The following is a 7823-nucleotide window of genomic DNA, read 5'->3' on the forward strand; positions in this document are numbered from 1 at the left end:
ACGGGTGCCAGTAAGCTGCACCGGTGGTCTCACAGCCCCATTGAGCGCAAAAGAATTCCTCATAACCCCCGCATCTGGCTGCCACGGCCCGACTTCTGCTGTCTTTGGGGTAAACGTAAAAATCGGATTGGGCCAACCTGCACCGAGCGGTGGGGCTAACACACCCGGGGGCGGTCATGGTGGCAGGATTTGTATCATGGAAATTTCCACAAGGGCTCGTCCAAGTAATGGGGCCCTTGTTGGATCCAGGGAAGGTTTTGCAGTTAGAATAATTATTTATCTTGGTCCCATTTAGGGCACTCAACTCTATGGTGGGGATATCCCAAGAGTCGAGCCCTGCAGCCAGCTGGCAGAAATCGGGGGTAAGAGATGGTCACCATGAAAAGGGGGCATGATTGGCAGCCATCTGCCAGACCGTTTCCTCAGTTTTTGAGATGACCTGCCAAATGAGTTTCTTAATAGCGTGGGGACTGGCCCGGGCCATAGAGATGGCAGGCAAAATTAAAAGAAAAGGAATAGCATAGAGACGGGTTTTCCAGATACCGGGACACGCTGGAAGAGCGATGAGGGCACTCATGGTTCTTTTCCTTCCTCGGGCCGTCGGAGGCACCTGCAAAAGAAAGAATTCATGTCTCAGGGCTAATCCCTGGACCCAAAATTATTATTTACTGCTGTGGGGCATTTCCTGCAGAGTAGGGTTTAATTAACCTTGCTGGTAACCAGCGGGCCCCATTTTCCTTGGAGTCATAGATGCATGCGGACCCTTTTCCCCAGATTAATACTGGGTCCGGGCCGCCCCATTTTCCAGTGATGGGATCTTTCCAAAGGACTGGGCATGTCCCTGGCTGGTCTCTGGGTGCCAGTGCCGTTCGGCTGCAGATTTTCCTGAGCCATGCAATGTTAAGAAGTTCAGCACAAAGAGGGCATGGGCAAGTAACGTCTTTTGGTTTCCCTTGATAGGGAACAAGGTTTCCTGTGAGCTGAGTTTATTAATGGTATTTTTTAGGGTTTGGTGAGCCCGTTCCACAATGCCTTGTCCCTGCGGATTATAGGGTATTCCAGTGACATGCTTTATCCCCAATTGCAAGCAGAATTGTTTAAACCTGTTGCTGGTGTACCCCGAGCCATTATCAGTTTTTATGCATTTTGGCTGTCCCAGCACAGTGAAGACATGTAGCATATGATTGATGACATCCTTAGCGGCCTCCCCGCTGTGAGCGGAGGCGCTGATAAACCCGCTGAAGGTATCGATGGTGACACGTACATATTTTAATTTTCCAAAGAAAGTGACATGGGTGACATCCATCTGCCAAATCTGTCCTGGAACAAGCCCCCTAGGATTTACCCCATAATGGGGCTCGGGCAAAAATATCAGGCAATTTTTACAGCTTTTGACAAGTTCCCTAGCCTGTTCTCTAGTGAGTGAGTACCTTTGTCTCAAGGTCTGGGCATTAAGGTGGTGTAATCGGTGGGCCTCGCGGGCGGCCGCGATCTGGTCTTGTTCTAGAAGCAAAATCAGGGGGGCCCCCGTGTAGCGGCGACCGCAAGTTCGTTCCCCAGTGCTAGGGGTCCGGGCAGGCCAGTGTGGGCACGAATGTGGCCAATAAAAAAGGGGAGCAACCTCTGACGGATCAGCTTTTGTATCTTTGAAAACATTTTGAAGGTTGGAGTGTGGGGCTGGATCACCGGCACCATTTCTAAAACTTGCAAAGCTCCCACCACATATCGGCTGTCTGAATATAAGTTAAGGGGACGTGCCTCAAATGCTTCAAACACTGCCAGGGCGGCGTAAAGCTCCACCAATTGGTCTGAGTTAAAGGGTGTTTTCATGACTCTTTTTTGCTGGTTATAGACATAAGCAGCCTGGCCATTCTTTGACCCATCTATAAACACCGTGCAGGCATTGGAGATTGGCTTTAGCTTCGTATTTTTAAGAAAAAGAAAAGGAAAAATACTGTAACAACTTATCACTAGGCATCTGGGTATTGAATTTTCCTGCATAGGAACAAGCAAGCGTAGCCCATTCCGGGTGATGGGTGGACAGCCATTCCAGGTTTTCTTTATCATATGGGATAATGGTAACATCAGGCTCCCTCCCAAAATATCTAGTGGAGGTTCTTATCCCCAACATCACCAGTTGGCACACTAACAGGGGATATAAAGGAAGGACTTTCCTTTTAGCAACCGGGAGGTGTACCCAAAGCAAGGGTACAGACTCTTGCCACAACAGGCCAGTAGGGGCAAACTCGGTGGAGAAGATCACTAAACGCAGGGGTAAGGCAGGAGAGAAAAACCCAATGTGTTGCCGGGTGATGGCTAATTCTACTTTATCAAGTACCCTTTCTGCCTCTGCAGTGAGGTGTTGGGGAGAGAGGGGGTCAGGATCTCCTTTAAGGATATCTTCAAGAGGACGTATGTCCCCTTTTGTCATTTTGAGGTAAGGTCGTAGCCATTGGATGTCCCCCAAAAGCTTTTGAAAATCATTGAGGCAGAGCAGGGTATCTCTTCTGATCTGAATCTTTTGAGTATAGAGGAGCTCAGGGTGAAGTTCAAACCCCAGGAACAGAAAAGGAAATTGCATTTGAATTTTTTCCGGGGCGATATGAAACCCTCTATCTTGTAAGGCCCGTACCAAGTTTTGCGCTACTAGATGTGTCCTTTCCATTGTCTCAGCAGCAATCAACAAATCATCCATGTAGTGGATAATATAGGCCTCAGGAAACTGCATTCTAATTGGGTCAATAGACTGGGCCACATATTTCTGACAAAGAGTGGGTGAATTGGCCATTCCTTGGGGCAGAACCTTCCACTGGAAGCGTGGATTTGGTCCAATCTGATTAGTAATAGGAATAGAAAAGGCAAATCTTTTACAATCAGCAGTATGAAGGGGAATAGAAAAAAAGCAATCTTTAATATCAATAACTATTTTGGCGTATCCTCTGGGGATGGCTACAGGCGAGGGTAGCCCTGGTTGCAGCGCCCCCATGGGCATCATGGTTTTGTTAACTTCTCTAAGATCCTGTAATAATCTCCATTTACCAGTCCTTTTTTTTAATGACAAAGATAGGAGTATTCCATGGGGAGGTGGAGGGTTCGAGGTGCCCTTGGTCTAACTGTTCCTGCACTAACTGAAGGGCAGCCTGGATCTTCTCTTGAGGCAAGGACCACTGGTCTATCCACACCGGGTCATCTGACTTCCATGTTATTTTGTCGGCGTGGCGTGCAGGGAGAGCAGTGGTCTTTAGGAAAAAAGGTCCGTAGACCCCGCACCTAGTCCTCTCCTATCCAATTTTGGCTTGGCCATGATAGGTTGCGTGGGTCCTTGCTCGCGCCTCCCCAGACCTTTTCCTGGTAAGAAGCCTGTTTTTAACATCATTTGGGTCACTTTGTCATTGGGACTCATCACGATGACCCCCATCTGAGTCATAATGTCACGGCCCCACAGATTGACTGGCAGTCCCTCAACTACAAAAGGTTTCACGGTCCCTGAATTCCCCTCAGGATCCTTCCATTGTAACATTTTTGAACTTTGAAGGGTATTTTGTGTCTGTCCTATCCCTTTCAAATGGGTGGCTGTGGGCTCCAAAGGCCACGCGGTGGGCCAGTGTCCTCTCGAGATGACAGTAGCATCAGCACCACTATCCAGAAGGCCAAGGAAGGGTTTCCCATCTAACAAAAGTTTTACAGTGGGTCGGCTTTCAGTCAGTTGCTGCACCCAGAATACATCAGAGGAGCCAGGATGGGAGGAGCCACGGGAGTGATTTTTATATTGAAATTTCCCGGTTAATGGGAGTGGTAGGGCCTGAGCTATTCGTTGACCCATGGGGATAGTGACTGGACCTCGAGAGGCTGAAGCCAGGAATTTTATTTCTCCATGGTAGTCACCATCGACTATGGATGGAGTGATTGTGAGCCCCTGTATCGAACTGGAAGCTCGGCCGATAACAAGGAAGAACATGCCGGGTGGGGGAGGACCAAAAACCCCGGTTTCTATCACTACTGTTCCTTCCCCTGGAGTTACAATCCGGGTGGCGGAGGAACAGAGGTCCAGTCCGGCACTGCCTGGGGTGGCTCTAGATAGGCTTGAGCAAGGTGGGCTAGACTGCCCTGGGGATGTGTAGTCCCCTGTTGCTGACGGCTGGTAAACGAGTTGTTGGTCCCTGACTGGAGCGGGGATGACCACTGTGGAGGAGGGCCCCGGGGCCCTCAGCCCGTTTCCCGGGACCGCAGTCAAGGATTGGCCAGTACTATCATATCTGGAGCGACAGTCTCTTGCCCAGTGTCGTCCCTGCTTGCACCAGGGTCATAATCCTGGAACTGGATCGAGGGGATCAGGGCTGGGGGAAGGAGTCCCAGGATCGGAGCCAGTGGGACAATTACGAGCGAAGTGCCCTGGAGCTCCACATCTAAAACAATTTCTAGCTCCCCCTGATCTGCCAGCCATGGGCTGAAGAACTGCACCTATGGCAAGACTAATGGACTTTGAAATCTTGTGCTCAAAGGAGTCTACTTCACTACACAGCTTGATCATACCATTAAGATCCATTGTTTTAGTTTTGCCTCTTAAGGCGGCCCTGCAGGCTGCATTGGCATTTTCCAAGGCCAGTTGTTTGACCATAATGTTTTCGGCACCATCCTCCCCCAAAATCCGCTCAGCGGCCTCTAGTAATCTGGCCACAAATTGAGCATAAGGCTCATTGGCTCCCTGTATTATCTTTGACAGTGAAGTGCTGGCTGACCCCATGGAGGGGACGGCCTGCCGCCAAGCCGCTAGGGCTGCCTGGGAGGTTTGTGCCAAGAGTCCCGCTGGCAAACCCCTTTGTTTATTTTCTGCGGCAAAATTGCCTCGCCCTGTCAATTTATCTACGGACCAGGAAGCCATCTGCGGGCTTCGTTTGTTTAAAGCAGGCTGTGTTTCAGCTCTGTCTATGAATTCAGCCTTCCCGGTCAAAAACTGACTGCGAGTCAAGACTTATTGGACAATTTTATTCCATTCATGGGGGAGGAGACTGCCTCCTTGCCCAAGTCCTTCCAGGACAGAAATTGTAAACGGGGCATTAATACCGTAATTTTTAACAGCCGAATGTAGGTCCTTCAAATGTTTAAGCTTTAATTTTTTAAAAATACGAGAGCCCTGAGTGCCACGGCCATTGCATTCCCCTGGTTCGTTCCCTGTTTCCTCCCCGCCACCGGCCGGTTCATCCAGGGGGCCCTCGGCTTCCTCCTCAGAACCTGAGGCCGCATTCTCTTCCATGTCCCCATCCCCATGGTCTTGGGACAAGTCTGGCTGCCCCTCTGCTTCCTCTGTTCCTTCTATCTGTTCTATCTCCCCTGCTTTCCGAGGCTGATCAGCCGAGCGGGTCATCACAGGGAAGGAGAGGGACACTGTGGGCGCCCGCCTTTGTATGCTCCATTTCTTTGAGCCTATCTTAGGGGTTAAGGATATTTCAGTGAGATCTGCCTGCAAGGTTTGGATCTGCTGAGTGAGTTCCTTAAGTTCCTTTTTTAATGAGAGGACCTCCTTCAGGCTATCGATTTGGCCTAAGAGGGATTCCTTAGTGGCAAGCAAATCCTGGAGCCCAGGTAATAGGGAAGGGGAGCCTAACGGGGCAGAAGGCGCAAATTCCGGCGGGGAAGGAGCATAGGGGGGCAGGAAGTACCATCGTAAAACATTTGGTCTCCCGGCAGCCGGGAGGTGCCTTGCAAGGGTTGTTGGAGCCTGAGACCTAGGTGGATCATATTTCTCCCTGTCATAGCGGGTTGCCTCCTCCTCTAAGCTGGCCTCTGAGGCGGGGTCCAGCCAATCATCACCCCTATGTCTGTGGATAACAGGATACAGAGACCTAACTGGGGGAGGAGGTCTGATTAAAGGGGGGGGGTCCAAGTCCTTTTCTAACATGGGCTCATCTATTAAAGAAGGAGTGCGGGAGCCAGCCTCCCCTGTTGCCTCATTGACGAGACCATTTTTACTTTCATCTTTGCCATAGGTTCTGCCCTGTCTGTCTGTGTTGGCTATGGTGCTAATTTCCTTATTCTCTTGACCTGCCTTATTTGAAGCTATTTCACCCTTTTTTTCTTCTGGATAGGACACATCATTTAATAGATCCTCTGCGAGTGCCAGTAAATGTGACACCCTGTCATCCTTTTCTGAATCTTTTAGGATATCTCTTATTACTCCATAGAAACTAAAAAATGCATCGGGATGTTTTCCCCATCTTTAAGCATGCTATTGATGTCCTTTCCAACTTTGTTCCATGTCAGGGGATGAATGCCTGGGCCATTGATAACCAACCAAGGACATTTCTTCTCCACGAAACAAAAAAATTTTATTAAGTCTTTCTTTTTTACTCTTATTCCCCTCTCCCTAAGATTGTCATTCATTTCCTTTATGAAGAGAGCTTCTTTAGAGAGAACCTTGCCTATGGTTATGGGACGACAAGTCTTACCTCAAGGTCGCCCGCGGTGCACGAGTGATGCTGTCCAGGCGCCTCTACCCGAATTTTGTCTGGACCTCTATCTCGGCTGATGTCCGGTGGGTCGCCGTGCCTTGAGCCCCACGTGTGGGCGCCACTTGACCCGTCCCACGGGCCAGGTTATTCGAGGGTCTCGAGGAGGGTCCACCTGAAAACCCAAAGGGGGGGGGGGAAGGAGACCAGGCGCGTAAAGGAAGACAGAGTCAGTCTGAGTTGCATCGAGGTCTCGTTTATTGACTGGGTATTGAGGATTATAAGCAGGGCTTCAGGCAGGGAGGGGAAGCAGGGGAAGCAAGGATGGAAAATTCCTAAGGGAGGGTGAGGTCGCTTTGGTCCCAGGCCCCTGCAGCTGGCTGATTAGCACGTACTCCAGGAAGTTGTACAGCCCGAGGTTAGGCCAGGAACTTCCTGCTTTTGTAAGGTTTGATAAAGCAAGGAAGGTCACACAAAGTTCAAGTCACAGCTGTCCAGAGTCGGTCCCCAACACTGGCAACTTCCCTAGCACCAGGGTTTTCGCTATACCCATGATCTCTCTCACTATCAAGTATCTATTTCATTGCATTTCTTCTCCCATTCCCTTATGCTCTTATTCCTTATCATCCATTGCCCAACCCTCATCCCCAGTTTACTTATGGTGTTCTCATCTATTTCCTCTTCCCAGAGCAGTCCATGCTTCACTCTTTGGGTCTTCCCTGTTAGTTAACCTCTCTGGAGTTGTGTGTTGCCTGATTACCCTTTGCTTTATATCTAGTATCCACTTATGAGTGGGTTCATACCATGTTTGTCCTTCTGAGACTGGGTTACCTCACTCAGGATGATATTTTCTAGTTCCATCCATTTGCCTGCAAATTTCATGATGTCATTGTTTTTATCTGCAGAGTGGATGAATGGATAAAGAATGGATCTAGATGCTCCTCAACTGGAAGAATATATATGTAACACATTTTTTGTCCATTCTTCCAGTTGAGGAGCATCTAGGTTGTTTTCAGGTTCTGGCTATTACAAATAATGTTGCGATGAACATAGTTGAGCATGTGTCCTTGCAGTATTATTGAGTATTCCTTGGGTGTATGCTCAAGAGTGGTATAGTTGAGTCTTGAGGTAGATCGATTCCCAATTTTCTGAGAAACCGTCATACTGATTTCCAAAGTGGCTATACCAGTTTGCACTCCCACCAACAGTGGAGGAGTGTTTCCCTTGATCCACATCCTCTCCAACATAAGCTGTCTTCAGTGTTTTTGATCTTAGCCATTCTGACAGGTGTTAAGATGGTATCTCAGAGTCGTTTTGATTTGCATTTCCCTGATGACTAAGGATATTGAGCAGTTATTTAAATGTCTTTCAGTCATT

The sequence above is a fragment of the Peromyscus eremicus genome, unplaced genomic scaffold (genome assembly GCF_949786415.1).
Source record: "Peromyscus eremicus unplaced genomic scaffold, PerEre_H2_v1 PerEre#2#unplaced_666, whole genome shotgun sequence".
Classification (NCBI taxonomy): Eukaryota; Metazoa; Chordata; class Mammalia; order Rodentia; family Cricetidae; genus Peromyscus; species Peromyscus eremicus.